We start from the raw sequence: 16,216 nt of genomic DNA on the forward strand, positions 1-16,216 counted from the left end.
TCTATTTTCAACATTTTCAAAGAACTACCATTGTCAGATACAAAATGGTCATATCTATTAGTTGTTTCAGTATGCTGGGGGCACAATTCATTTGAATCTTGGTGATTTCAATTCATCAAGTCCTTAATTATCTCAAATTTTAACTTCTTCCAAGTAATTTCTATTCTGTAATTTCTAGGCCAAAGATTAGCCTTCTTGGCAAAAACAATATAAAGCAAAATAAAATCCAAAAATCCCAAATACTCTTATTTTCTCTCCCCTTAATATTCTTGTATGTTTCCTATATCTTGCCAAGATATAGGATCTTAACAAAGACTTAATGCAGGCTCTACTAAGCTTTTCTTTGACTGGAAGACTAAAGCCCCAAGCAAAGAATTAATACTGTCTACAATCACAGCCTAAAACTGTGGAATGATTTTATCCAGAAAAAGCATAGGTTGGCCTAGATAAGGCCTTATATACCAATCTAATCACCCAAAGAGTATATGGTGGAAATGCAGGGAAATCAGAGATGGAATATTAATTTATGGTTACCAGATCAGGTTGACCAAAATGTAGTTAGTAATGGTGAATTGCATGATACAGAAATATTGATGTGGTTCTAGTGGTAAAGAATTCAGGTGTGAGAATCTCCTTTGGTCAGCACACAGGTCCAATGTGAAAGAATTTTAGAACCCAAAAAGTCAGAATGGCACAAGGGATTTTTATTGGCACTGAAAAGCCATGTTTGCTAGGAAGACAGACTTCTTAATGGCAAGAGGTCCTGTTAGGGAAATAAAGGTTAACAGAGAATAGAGAATATCTTCACAGAGGGCAGGAGTCCTGGCAGGCAGCTGTACCAAGAGAGCTTTGTTGGCAAAGCATAATCCTACTTCAGACTTCTGCAGAGATTTGGAGTTCAAAATTGTCTCTTTATAAGAAATCTGAGGCTGCAGCTTTTATTCAGTGGTCCCAGGCCTAGATTTCCAGTTGATAAGAGAGTACTTATCTTATAGTTTCAAACTATTCAATAGGAATATCAGGCCCAGATCTCCAACTAAATGAGATTACTTAGCTTCAAGCTATTGGTAGTGGTCCTTCAACTCAATAGAGGGTACAATTAGTTACTGCCAAGATTTCCAACAGAATGAAACCACTTAACTGCCTTGAAGGGTTTCTGTCAGAGGAGAGTTTCAGAGTTTACCCCCATGGCTTCCCCCCAAAAGTCAAAGGATACAGTTTCAGGATTTATCCCTGTCTGTATGAAGTAAATGGGAATTACATTGTGGAGTACCTTAAATGATAAGCTAAGGAATTCACATTTTATGCAAGGGGCAATGAATAATCTCTTAATAAAAGTATTAAGAATCTAGAGAAAAGGACTTCTTTAAGCTCTGTTATAGATATGTAAGTTTATCTAAGCCATTTTGGAAAGCATTTCTAGAACTATGCAACCCAAATCACCAAACTATGTATCCCTTTTGACTCATTAAATGCTTGGATTGTCCTATACACTAAAGAAGTCAAAATAGGAGAAAAAGAGCTCTCTCTCTCTCTCTCTCTCTCTCTCTCTCTCTCTCTCTCTCTCTCTCTCTCTCTCTTTCTCTCTCTCTCTCCATATATATTTTTTTGTTGTTGTTCTTTTTGTGGTGGCAAAGAATGGAAAACCAAGGAGATATCAATCAATTGAGCATTGACAGAACAAATTAAGATATGTGGCTGCTACAGAATCCTATTGTACTATAGAAAATGATGAAAGGTGTGGATTCAGAGAAACTTGGGAATATTTGAATAGACCAATGAAGAGTAGAGTGAACAGAATCAGAATAATAAATCATACAACAAAAACAGCATTATCAAGATAAATAATTTTGAAAGACTTAAGAATTCTAATCACTGCAATAATCAACCATGAATCCAAAGAAGTAATGATTAATATGTTACTCTACCTACCTCCTGAAGGCGATAGATTGAAAATTCAGACTGAATGTGTGGAATTTGTTTTGCTTGACTAAGAATATTAGTTACATGTGTTTTGTTTTGTTTTGTTTTGAATTTGGAAGGAGGAGAAGGTAAAGAAAAATGCTAGTTAATTGACAATAACAGTTCAGAAAGGTATTTTTTTTTTCCTTGTTCTTTTTTCCTGCTTAGGAGTAAGATATTCAGACTTATGTTTTTGGAATGTTATTTAGCAATTGAAAGGAGAGAAACTAGAAGAGGGAGAATAAGTTAAGAGAATTATAGTGGTTTAGATCAGGGCTTCTTAAATTTTTTCCACTCTTTTCACCCAAGAAATTTTAATGTGATCCTAGATATGTATATATATATATATATGAAATAGGCATACAAATCAGAAATTTACCAATAATAAATCCTAATTTTGCACTCCCCACATTAAGTTATAAGAACTCATGTGGGATCAGGAATCACAATTTGAGAAGGTACAGTCTAGATGAGAGGCAATGAAGTCTGAACTAAAGTGGGAAATGTCAAAAAAAGAGGATGGGATAAGAGATATTATGGAAGCAAGATCAAATAGCTTTTACAACTGAAGAGGAAAAGTCAAAAATGACTTTGAGGTTTTAAACTTGGGTAAATAGGAAGTTAGTAGTCGTTTGACTTATTAGATCTAATTTAATTTGTTGGAAACCTTTGAGAAAAGTTTTAGTAGAGAGAGGATACTAGAAGCCAGATTTTAAGGCTTTAAGATGTGAGTGGGTAGTGAGGAAATGAAGGCAGTTTATTGGAATTAACATTAATTAGGAGAGATACATTCAGATAGTTGCCAAAGATATTAGGTTAACTAAGGTCTTTTTTTAATGAAGGAAATAGATCAAGGTATGTTGATAGATACCAGGGAAAGAGGCAGTAGTAGGAAGAAACTGAATTAAGAGAGAGGGATAGGAGATTATCTATGTATTGGTTAAACATATGAAAAAAAAGGAAGAATGAGATCAAGGGCAAAAACAAAGTTTGGTCTTGGAAGAAAGAAAAAGGTCATCCTTCCTCAGAAACAAAGAGGAAAGAAGACGGAATGGAGCACAAAAGAGGAAAGTTTTAGAAAATATTTTATTTTTTTTCTCACAAAAGTATGAGGCAAAGTCTTCTTTTGGATGTGGGTGGAAAGACAAAGTAGACATTGCTTGCTTGAGGAGAGAAAATATTATTTAAAATAACTATTGAGGCAAATGGAAGAGTCAAAAAAAGGAAAGTGTGATTTTTTTTACTATGTTACAGTGAGAGCCCAGTTAATAACATGGACTTTAGTGGACTCAGTATAGTGTTGTGACTTCCTTCAGCCTCATTTAGCATTTCCAGAACTTGAACAAGAAAATGTAAATTCTGGGGTTTGTATCAGGTTCATTTAAATGGTATAAGGACAGCAGACAAGCTCACCAATGGGTGGAGGACAACGTATAATTGAACCAGTCAACTGGTCAATCCTATCAAGAGAGTTAAGTAAGATCATAAAAGGAATAATAAATTGGTTTAGCAGGAATTAATAAAAAGACTAGAGGTTGTAGTAAGGAGAAAAAAAATACATTTGGAAGGGAGAGATGGAAGAAAAATAGACTGTGAACAAACATGGGGATTTCTGAATTCAAATCATAGAATTAGCTATTGTGGGTGATGATGAAATTTAAGCTAGATCTATTCTCATAGATGCTTAAAATCAAATAAAACAAAGGGAACAGGGATCACTAGATCACTTGAATTAAGGCAAACAGAGGTATACATTTTAGTTATTTGATACTAATTGGTTGGATCCTTTGCCTTCCAGGGCTTTGTGATGATGGAGGATGCCACTGCTGCAAGGTTCCCTCAAAACCTTAGGCTAAGAAAATCCCAGTTATAGTATATTTAATCTGGAAAGCCTTTAAACAATCAGAATAATTAATCTTTCAAACAATCCCTAGTTTTGGAAAGAATTTTCTCCATGGCTCCCTCAAATCTTCATAGTAATACCGTAATACCCTAGGTGCTGCCATCCCACAATTTTTTTTTTTTTTTGAAGCAATTGGGGTCAAGTGATTTGCCCAGGGAAGTGTTAAGTGTCTGAGGGCAGATCTGAATTCAGGTTCTCCTGACTTCAGGATTGGTGCTCTAGCCACCGCACTACCTAACTGCCCCTATACATAGGATTGGAAGAGAGTCAAATAAGACTTCAGTCCACATGACTAACAATTTAAGTGAAAGGACATAGCCAGGATTTTTCCCTCATTGACAATCTGTAACTCTGTTTGCTGCAAGTTTCTCAGTGAACATGATTTCCTAGAGGATTGCTGAGTGTATGTATCTACTGTACCTTCTGATTGAATACTCCAGCTATAGCTCTGTCTAAATCGCCTTTTGAAAGACTCAGGCCATGGGCAGCTAGATGGTGCAGTGGATAGAGCACCAGGTCTGAAGTCAGGAGGACCTGTGTTCAAATGTGAGCTCAAACACTTAACACTTCCTAGCTGAGTGACTCTGGACAAGTCAATTAACCCCAATTGCCTGGAGGGAGGGAAAGACCAGCTGCCTTTACTTTACAAAAGAAAAATAAAACAGAACCAGAAAAATGCAATGATTTTTTCAAAGTTGTAAAAATAAAGAGCACAGAGATTTGTACCCCAGTTCTATGACACTAAATACATTTTAAAATAACATATTATTTAAAAAAATAAACCCCAAGTTCAATGAGGAAACCAAACCATCACTCTTTGCAGATGATATGATGATATACCTAGAGAACCCCAGAGATTTGACTAAAAAGCTATTAGAAATAATTCATAACTTTAGCAAAGTTGCAGGATACAAAATAAACCCTTATAAATCCTCAGCATTTTTATACATCACCAACAAAATCCAACAGCAAGAGATACAAGGAAAAATTCCATTCAAAATAACTGTCAACAGCATAAAATATTTGGGAATCTATCTACCAAAGGAAAGTCAGGAATTATATGAGCAAAATTACAAAAAAAACTTTCCACACAAATAAAGTCAGACTTAAATAATTGGAAAAATATTAAGTGCTCTTGGATAGGCCGAGGGAATATAATAAAGATGACAATACTCCCTAAACTAATCTATTTTTTTAGTGCTATAACAATCAGACTTCCAAGAAAATATTTTAATGATCTAGAAAAAATAACAACAAAATTCATATGGAAGGTCAAGAATCTCAAAGGAATTAATGCAAAAAAAAAAAATCAAATGAAGGTGGCCTAGCTGTACCTGATTGAAAACTATATTATAAAGCAGCAGTCACCAAAACCATTTGGTATTGGCTAAGAAATAGATTAGTTGATCAGTGGAATAGGTTAGGTTCACAAGACAGAATAGTCAACTATAGCAATTTAGTGTTTGACAAACCCAAAGATCCTAACTTTTGGGATAAGAATTCATTATTTGACAAAAACTGCTGGGATACACTTAACACTGTATACCAAGATAAGATCAAAATAGGTCCATGATTTAGCCATAAAGAATGAGATTACAAATAAATTAGAGGAACATAGGATAGTTTATCTCTCAGACTTGTGGAGAAGGAAGAAATTTGTCACCAGAGATGAACTAGAGACCATTACTGATCACAAAATAGAAAATTCTGATTATATCAAATTACAAAACCTTTGTACAAACAAAACTAATGTAAACAAGATTAGAAGGGAAACAATAAACTGGGAAAACATTTTTACAGTCAAAGGTTCTGATAAAGGCTTCATTTCCAAAATATATAGAGAATTGACTCTAATTTATAAGAAATCAAGCCATTCTCCAATTGATAAATGGCCAAAGGATATAAACAGAAAATTTTTAGATGATGAAATTGAAACTATTACCATTCATATGAAAGAATGTTTCAAATCATTATTGATCAGAGAAATGAAAATTAAGGCAACTCTGAGATACCACTACACAACTGTCAGATTGGTTAAGATGACAGGAAAAAATAATGATGAATGTTGGAGGGGATGCGGGAAAACTGGGACGCTGATGCATTGTTGGTGGAGTTGTGAACGAATCCTACCATTCTGGAGAGCAATCAGGAATTATGCCCAAAAAGCTATCAAACTGTGCATACCCTTGGATCCAGCAGTGCTATTACTGGGCTTATATTCCAAAGAAATACTAAAGAAGGAAAAGGACCTGTATGTGCCAAAATGTTTGTGGCAGCCCTGTTTGTAGTGGCTAGAAACTGGAAAATGAATGGATGCCCATCAATTGGAGAATGGCTGGGTAAATTGTGGTATATGAATGTTATGGAATATTATTATTCTGTAAGAAATGACAAGCAGGATGAATACAGAGAGGCTTGGAGAGACATGTACTGATGGAAGTGAAATGAGCAGAACCAGGAGATCATTATAGACTTCAAACGATACTGTATGATGATGTATTCTGATGGAAGTGGATTTCTTTGACAAAGAGACCTAACTCAGTTTCAATTGATGAATGATGGACAAAAGCAGCTACACCCAAAGAAAGAACACTGGGAAGTGAATGTAAACTGTTTGCATTTTTGTTTTTCTTCTTGGGTTATTTCTACCTTCTGAATCCAATTCTCCCTGTGCAACAAGAGAACTGTTCGGTTCTGCACACATATATTGTGTGTAGGATATACTGTGACATATTTAACATATATAGGACTGCTTGCCATCTAGGGGAGGAGGATGGACGGAGAGAGGGGAAAAATCGGAACAGAAATGAGTGCAAGGGATAATGTAAAAAATTACCCTGGCATGGGTTCTGTCAATAAAAAGTTATTATACTAATAAAAAAAAATAAATAAACCAAGTTATCAGCTTGAAAAAAAATGCAGTGAATACATCCAAATTCTGGAAAACAATCCTGGTTGAATTGTGAACTCCTGTTTTGTTTCCACTTTTATATGTCTAAGAATCAATGCTTAGAGCTAACTTTCAGTTTCGTGAAATAAAATCATATTAGAAGTTTTATACTAAGTATATCCTTTAATAGATGGAGGCAGGTATTATATAACTCCTGGTCCTGCCTGGTAAACATAGAATAATACAATGAGAGAACTGAACTAGAAGATTAAGAAGGCCCCTTTTAGCTAAAATATTTTATGTTTTTTGACCCTTGGTACTCTCCTTTTATATTATCTATGTTATCCTGAGTTAATGGCTGAATTAAAATAAATACCCAAGTCTTTTGTGATTTCTACTCATTATGCTATTTTCTACTATTGACTTATAATAAAGATGGTGTTGTTTTCTAATAAGGGCAGCTGAAAGAAAATATGACAATTTAGAAAGATGGAACATTTAACCCTTGCAGATTTTCCCAGTAAAGGGGCACCATGCCCAGATAAGTTAGGCCCTTCCCAACTCTAGTACCCATGAAAGGGTCACAGTTTGTCCATCACAGTCAGATGACCTGAAATGAATGTTGCTTCAGGGAGGAATTGGATTGTAATCTTTTCCCCTACTTCCTCCTCCCCTGCTTTACACCCAATATGACTGCTCAAGATCAGGACCTTTCCTTGTTTGGCTAACTCTTCATCCAGTGGGATGTGACTCCATTTTTTTTTTAATGTTCAATACTTTTATACTATTTATTATGTCAATGGGCATATCACGTGTATAATAATATAGTAAACTATATATAGTTAGGAGGTTACATTCTGTCGAAAGATTTAGGGATTTCACTATTTTATCATATCATATGAGGAGGGAATTTAAATTTAATATAACTAATTCTTTTTTTTTTTAAATTATAACTTTTTATTGACAAAACCCATGCCTGGGTAATTTTTTACAACATTATCCCTTGCACTCACTTCTGTTCTGACTTTTCCCCTCCCTCCCTCCACCCCCTCCCCCAGATGGCAAGCAGTCCTATACATGTTAAATATGTCACAGTATATCCTAGATACAATATATGTGTGCAGAATTGAACAGTTCTCTTGTTGCACAGGGAGAATTGGATTCAGAAGGTAAAAATAACCCGGGAAGAAAAACAAAAATGCAAACAGTTTACATTCATTTCCCAGTGTTCTTTCTTTGGGTGTAGCTGCTTCTGTCTATCCTTGATCAATTGAAACTGAGTTAGATCTTCTCTTTGTCGAAGAAATCCACTTCCATCAGAATACATCCTCATACAGTACTGTTGTTGATGTATATAATGATCTCCTGGTTCTGCTCATTTGACTTATCATCAGTTCATGTAAGTCTCTCCAAGCCTCTCTGTATTCATCCTGCCAGTCATTTCTTACAGAACAATAATATTCTATAACATTTATATACCACAATTTACCCAACCATTCTCCAATCGATGGGCATCCATTTATTTTCCAGCTTCTAGTCACTACAAACAGGGCTGCCACAAACATTTTGGCACATACAGGTCCTTTCCCTTCTTTCATATCTCTTTGGAGTATAAGCCCAGTAGAAACACTGCTGGATCAAAGGGTATGCACAGTTTGGTAACTTTTGGGGCGTAATTCCAGATTGCTTTCCAGAATCGTTGGATTTGTTCACAACTCCACCAACAATGCATCAAGTGACTCCATTTTTTTAAACTAAAAAAGTGTTCAATACAATGAAAAGATTTCTAAATTGGGTAGTCAGGAATTTGTCTGTTCTTGGTTCTCAAACACTCATAGGCTACTAGAATATCAGAGCCAGAAACAATCTGAGCCATTACTTGGTTCCCTTGAGCATTGGGGCCTTTCCCCTTGCTTTTTCTCCTTTGTATGCCTACGATAAATATATAACTCAGAGGTTATCATACTGGGGCATACAAAAGAATGACCTCATCTGATATTTTCTGGTCCAAACTTTGATTCTTGTAGCTTGACAGGCCTCTATTTCCCCTATTATCCTACTCCCAACATAGCTGAGTCATTTTATCAGAGATATCCTTATACCATAGCACCCCCCAGGTACTTCCTTGAATAAATTTTTATGGGCACAAAAATTATGACTGGACTATGCTTTACAATGTAAGACAGATCAATATATATTACTCAAACATTTTCTATTCCAAGGAGTTCCATATACAAGGAGTTGGGAGTAACAGGAAAAAACTTTAATGTCCTAGAATATCAAATCTCAAATTTTTTTTGAATATAAGATTACTTAGAATCATACAATAAAGATGTTGGAAACATAGATTGCAAAATGTCAGAGCTAGAAGAATCTTCACAATCTTAGATTATAGACAGAGTCAGAATGAACATCAACATCATAAAACATACAATATTAGCATATAGTGAGCTTTACAAGCAATCTAATATAACTCTCTTATTTAACAGAGAACAAAAATGAGGATAAAAGAAGTTAAATAACTTGTCCAGGATCCCAGAATCAGTAAATACCTGAACCCAAATCTCATGACACAAACCCAATGCTCACTTTATTATTGTACAGTGACACATCTACCTAATTTTGATTCAAATGAATTCCATAAATTTTGTGAAGTCTACTAAGTAAGACATTATCTCTGCCCTTAAAGTTTTTATTGCCTAATAGAATTGATTTGATAGCATGTTACAATGAATCTAGTTATGATGACTTTTTTTTTTCCCCAAAATCAATTTTTCTCCAGTTGTGTGACTTTGGGCAAATGACTTAACCTCTCATTTTCCCTCTCTGTAAAATGAAGTTGATGGATAGATGATTTCTAACAATATTTCCAGCTCAGATATTCTATGTATTATGGTCTTATGGTCCCTTCCAGTTCATGTAGCTTATGATTCTTATGCTATCAAATCAATTATCAATGAAATTCATTCATATGGTTATTAAGTATTGACTATATACAAAATATAAGACTTCTACAAAGTATGTCAGGAACTGTTTAGATGACTCAGTGGGCCAGCTAGATAAAGTTAAAGGTGTTCATATGGGGAAGGGAAAATGGAAGAATCTGTCAGGAGGAGTACCTCCAGGCAGATTCCAGAAGATACATTCACTCTTAAGTGTAGTAAGTTGGTATCTAGCTCCTAACAGAAAAAAAAAAAAAGCGGGAAGAATGTTGTGCATCACACATTCCAACTTGCCTATGAATTTTCTAACCTTGTTTAACTTCCTCAAGGCAAGAAAAAAAAGAAAATAGAAAACAACAAAGCACCCACCAAACCCCACAAGAGTCTGACCACAGAGTAGACAATGGATTGAAGGTCTGTGCATCATGTGATAATGGTAAAGATTTCATAATAGAAGGGAGGTTTGTTTTAAAACTGACCTCATTGTCACAGATAATCGCTTACAGCTGCTGGTGAACATAAATACTTTGCTCACAGCCTAGAGGTATATGTGTCAAAGAGTATATGTAGACGGGATATGGGGAACAGGCCAGTGTTCCCCTCACTGCTCAGGTTCCAGGTAATAATGTAATTTTACTTTAAGAAGGGCTTACCGTTTCCAAAGTACTCTGCCATCTATGCTTAAAAATGCTTTAGGGTTTACCAAGTATTTTGCCATTTACTAAGCTTTTCAGCATCTGTTTTTCTGTGTGATAAGACTTATGAAGAAGACAGGCAGGCACTATTATTCCCCTTTGATAGATAAACAGATTAAAGATAAAGGTAGGGGAAAGGACTTGTCCAAAGCTATTCAGATATTTCTCAGCTCTGTAGTAGAATCAAAACTAACCTGATTCTTCTTTCTTCAAATTTAGAACTCTTTTCTCTGTAATAGAATTATCTCTCCTTGTTTTATTAATCAGGGTCATATAGAGTATCCGTAAGTGGACTCCAGACTTATATCTACCGGAGGTCAGCATGTTTCTCAGACAAAGAAATGTAGGATTTGGGGGGAAGAGGGTGCAGAATAGCTCAGTTGGAATCAGAGTTGGAATCAGAGAACCTGAGTGAAACCCTGGCTTGGCCAATAGCAATATAGTTTATAATAAGTTGGGTCCCCTCTGTGCATAGTATAAAGACATTGGCCTTGATGGTTTCTAAAGGTCTTTTCCTTGCTATTTTGGCTTCATGACATTAAATATGAGATTAAAATTCTTGCTATCACTATCACTTGAAGCTTAGCAGTCCCATATGGGGCCAATACGGGTTGGGAAAGCAGCCTGTGCTGTGTGGTATAGTAGTTAGGATGCTAGATTCACAGAGAAAATCTGGAGACAAAATGGGTTCAAATTCTACCTTAGATACTTTCCATCTCTGTGATCCCTGAACAAACCACTTAAATTCTCTGTTCTTCATTTTCTTTACCTGTAATATCAGAAGGCTGTATTCAATGATCAATGAAGTCCCTTCTAGCTCTAAATCTGTGATCCTATGATCCCAGGAATGCTTGGGCAAACAAGCATCTTTGCTACTGTTATCCTATGGGCTATCCCTAACATAATGTTCTGTACATTCTTCGTGTGTAAGAAGTACTTCTAGTATTTTACTGTATCTTTTGGCTCTGGTGTTCCTCCTCTGGTACTCATTTTGAACTCAGAAAATCTGTGAAAGCTCCCTGCCTTCTATCTTGGACTTGACTGAAATGATATGTCCTTGGGCATATGCATTAAGATTTCTCTTTGACTTTTGTAAACTGAATCTCAGCCCAGGGAATTTGCAAAATTCTTCTCTCTACTTGGGATCTGTGCCTCCTACCCTCTATTGTCCATGTGAATACTTTCTAACACTTGGACTTAAGATATTCCGCCTGTTAGTAATAATATCTCATATTTCTATGATAGACAAAGCTTTTCTCTTCAAATTTCCCCAGAGTCCTTCTTCTGTATCTTTCCTTTGCTGTTATTACTTTGTTACTTTGAGCATCTGTGTCGTGTTTTTTGTTTTTACTTTTATATTTTCAATACCTTGCACATTTATTGTTGGGAGAATATGTCAGTAGTTTCAGTCATGTCTTATGCCCATTTGGTATTTTCTTGGCAAAGATACTCGAGTAGTTTGCCATTCCTACTCCAGCTTATTTTCCACATTAGGAAACTGAAACAAGCAAGGTTAAGTGACTACACAGGCAGTAAGTCTATGTAGATTTGAATTCAGATCTTCCTGGCTCTAAGAGTGGCGCTTTCCACTGTACCACCTAGCTGCCTATTTTGCACATAGTAAATGCTTAACAAATGAATATTGAAAAGTAATCTAAACTGGATACCATGAAGTTATAATGAGTGTTGTTGTAGTGGTTGTTCCTTCATTCTTAAAGAGAACCAATGACATCACAAGGGTGACGTCTTGACCCGTGTGTGAATTGGGTAGGACACATTCAATCTTACTCTATTTCAGCCTCATCAAAATCTAGAAGGTTAAGACGATCAGTGATAGCCCAGGATCAGTTTTAATGCATTTATCTTCTTTCCTTGTAAATCTAAGAGACATAGGGAGTGGAATATTTTCATAATATTGCTTTTGGTTTATGTGTTTAGTTTTGCCAAACTTTTTTTTTGCAGTTGCTGTTTGTTTGTGAGTTTTGATCCCTTCCATTTTCAACAAGGGCAGCTTTGCTCATTATTAAACAGCCTCAGAGGAAGCACCCTTTATTGCAGAATTTTCATTCTGATGACAGATTTGGTGAAGACAAGCATTCAATTTTAGCTTCACTATAACTTGTGACTCCCTAACTCAGGTGATTTACCAGTTTTGCCCAAATCAGGGAATAGAAGAATATATCACCACACATAGCTAAACCTATTTTTATTTAATTTTTTAAAGCTTTTTATTTTTCAAAACATATGTGTAGACAATTCTTCAACATTAGCCGTTGCAAAACCCTCTGTTCCAATTCTCCTCCCCTTCCTCCATGCCCTTCCCTAGATGTTAAGTAGTCCAATATATGTTAAACATGCTAAACCTATTTTTAATGAATTTTTATTCTTTATTATAATGGAGAAAAAAGAGAGAAGATAATATTGAGATATGTAAGTGAAAAAGACAAAGGAAATCAATAACAATAAAAATTTTTATTCACTGAAAATTAATTCATTGAACAAAATTAAGGGCTTGGTAGTGTGCCTCCATTTTATATATGAGCTAGCAATCCTACATAGGATTGTGTCTTGGATTGACTGGGTGGTTTTTTGAAAGTAATGGCAACAACAAGAACAAAATTCTACAGCAAACAGTATATGGATACAAACTATTTCTGTACTAAACACATCTTTTAATAAGAGATTTTACAAATGGTATCACATGACCTTTTCATCTATGCTTCTCTGATGCATTTATCAAGCCATATTGAACAGTGTAGTGAGCTGTTATACTGGACTGCGAGTTTCATGAAGACAGAGAACTAAGCTTTGTATATTACTCCAGAGACTAAAAGAGTGCTCTCTTTTTCAGTGAGGTTTTTTTTTTTTAAGTTCCTTATGTGAATTAATAAAAGGAAAAATATATAAACTATATATTGAAAAATAGTACTAATTTTTAGGATTATATCAGTTAGATTGGGAGAGAAAGGCTAGTCTATATTCAAAGCAACTTTATTACATTTAAACTGAGCTAAGATGTAGAATTTCTTCCCTGTCTCATCCCAACATTTTGGCTCTAGCAAACAAATAGAAAAGACATTTCCTACCCTGAAGAAGCTTACTTTCTAATGGAGGAGCAACAAATATGAAAGGATCAACTGTCTTTCCAAGTCAGAATGAAAGTCCTTAGTATTCAAGTTATCCTAATAGTTATGATCCTCAGGGTACAATGGAAAAACAAAACATGATTTTCAGAAACAGATAAAATTTCTACCCAACTTCTTCTGCCTCCTCAGTTAGTGTTCTTTTTTACTTGTACCACTTTGCCTCTTTTCTCAGTAGTTCATAAGATTTCCATTGAAACTTGAAGATTGGATGAAATTTTTGAGGGAGCAATGATAGGATACAAGAATAGAATAGTGGATCTTAAAACTGGAAGGAACTAAGGACTCATCTGATCCAGACTTTTCCTTTCAATTAATATTTAAATGATTGTCCAGACATCCCAAATATGGCAACTGAAACCCAGAGAGGACATAATATCATAAAATTATAGAATTTAGAGCTGGAAGAAATCAGAGAGATTCTTTAGAATCTCTTCCAGCAATGTGCTGGTAAATCTTTAACAACTGTCTCTCTGGGGAGTTCAAGACAGAATTTTAATTTACATTATTTATATTTGTCTTCATTATTTACTTAAATCTAGACAATCAGCAAAACAATAAATCAAGCCCTGATTGTAGCATTTGCCCATTTCTGAAGTATAAATGTTCACAAAGAAAATTTAATAATCTGGAGCTGGCTTGAGCTGGAACCAACAAACCCTGCATCTTTTCCCAGATCCCCAATTTTTTATAGCTCTAGCATGTGTCTAGAGGTCAATAAAGTGGTATAATGGTTAAAATTTAGGATCTAGAGTTAAAAGACTCATCTTCTTGAGTTCAAATGTGGCCTCAGATGCTTATTAGCTGTGTGATACTAGACAAGTTACTTAAACCTCAGTTTTCTCTGTAAAATGTGCTGCAGAAGAAAATGGCAGGCCACTCTAGCATCTCTGCCAAGAAAACTCCAAATGTTGTCATGGAGAATTAATTGTATAGGACTGAAAAATGACTTAAAAACTATAACATTGACCAAAGAGGGGAGTTTTGTTTTTCAGGATCAGCATCTTACTGATAAAGGAAAATCTCAGGCATCTTTTACCTCTTCGAACAGTCCACCTTCTGATACATCATGAATTTTTTTGAGGGATTTCATCAAAAATGAATCAAAATCATAAAAACAGCTGTTATCCTCAGAAAGAATAATAATGATTCATATTTCTATTGGGCTCTCTGTGATTTATAAAGATCTTTCTTCATAAGGACCCATAAGGACTAGTGCCTATGATTATGAAAATCATGTTTTGTTTTTCCATTGTATGGTGTTAGTGACACCATCTTGCAGAGGAAGAAACTGAGGCTTGGAGACATTTGTAATGTACCTAGGATTATAAAGTTAGAAAGCTGAAAGATAAATTCTCATTTAAGTCTGCTGACTTTCAAATTTCATCATGTTATTTTTCTAATAGAAAGGTTTTACTTGAACTCTGTCTTAATTTTTAGATTTTATGTCTCTATTAACTATTTTTGTTTTTCATTTCTAGTCCAAAGTCTCTCTTTATCTTTAGATTTTTATGTCTCTACTAACTTTTCTTGCATTGTCATTCCTAGTACAAAGTTTATTCTTCATAGTGGAGAAAACAGAACTAAAATAGGATATTTCTACCTTCTCACTTGTCCATTGTCATTATGACATTGACCTTGAGTAGCAGTTTGATTCCTTACTAGATTCTTCTATGCTATCCAATTTTGTTAAAACAAACATACACAAACTTTTACTGAAATTATCATTCATCATCCTTCTCAATTCATTCTGAGCTTTTGACTTTGAGGCTATTTCTTTCTAACTCACCATGCTTTAGTGGTCATCCTCTGTACATTTCAAACTTCTCTATATAACCCCAGCGAGGTGTTATAGTAGATAAAGCATTGAACTTATTCATAAGTTCAATATAAATAGAAAGATTTATTATAATGAATTCAAATCTGGCCTCAAATACTAACTGGCTGTGTGATCTTGAGCAAGTCATTTAATTCTATCTTGTCTCAGTTCCTCATCTGTAAAATGAGCTGGAAAAGAAAAAAATGGCAAGCTATTCCTTTATCTTTGCCAAGAAAAGCTCAAATGATGTCACAGGGAATCATACACCACTGAAAAACAACAGCACCTTATTCTTTTATAATCTATCTTTTAAATCAACTTGCTTAATGAGTTCCTTGTTTATTTGTTTTGGTTTCCTAGGCAACTATTCCTTTTCCCCCTGATTATTGGGATCACTTGTTTTTGTTTTCAGCCTTTTATTTTTAAGCATTTTCTACTTTCCAGGCACTTTTTTTTTTTTTTTTTTTTTTTTTTTTTAGGATTTTGGGCCATGATATCCTACTTATTTTTTCTCCAAACCCTTTGAAATCTACGTTCCAAAATGTGTGTACATGTGAGACTATTATTTTGCTTTTACGTTGCTTTTATTTCTAAATATATTCTTTCTCCTCTCCTATCCACAGAATCATCCTTTATAAAGAAGACTAGCCATCACATCAGTTTACTTAGGCAATATATTCATTGTTTCCTATCTTTAGTTCTTTCCTTTAGCCTCTGCACATTTCTTCTAAATAATTGAGATTAGTCATAATAATCACACGACATTCAGTTTTGTTTTGTTCTTTCCATTTAAATTATTTTAGTCATTGTGTATATCATTTCCCAGGTATGTTTTCTTCACTTTTCATAATTTTTCACCTCT

The sequence above is a fragment of the Antechinus flavipes genome, chromosome 2, assembly GCF_016432865.1.
Source record: "Antechinus flavipes isolate AdamAnt ecotype Samford, QLD, Australia chromosome 2, AdamAnt_v2, whole genome shotgun sequence".
NCBI lineage: Eukaryota > Metazoa > Chordata > Mammalia > Dasyuromorphia > Dasyuridae > Antechinus > Antechinus flavipes.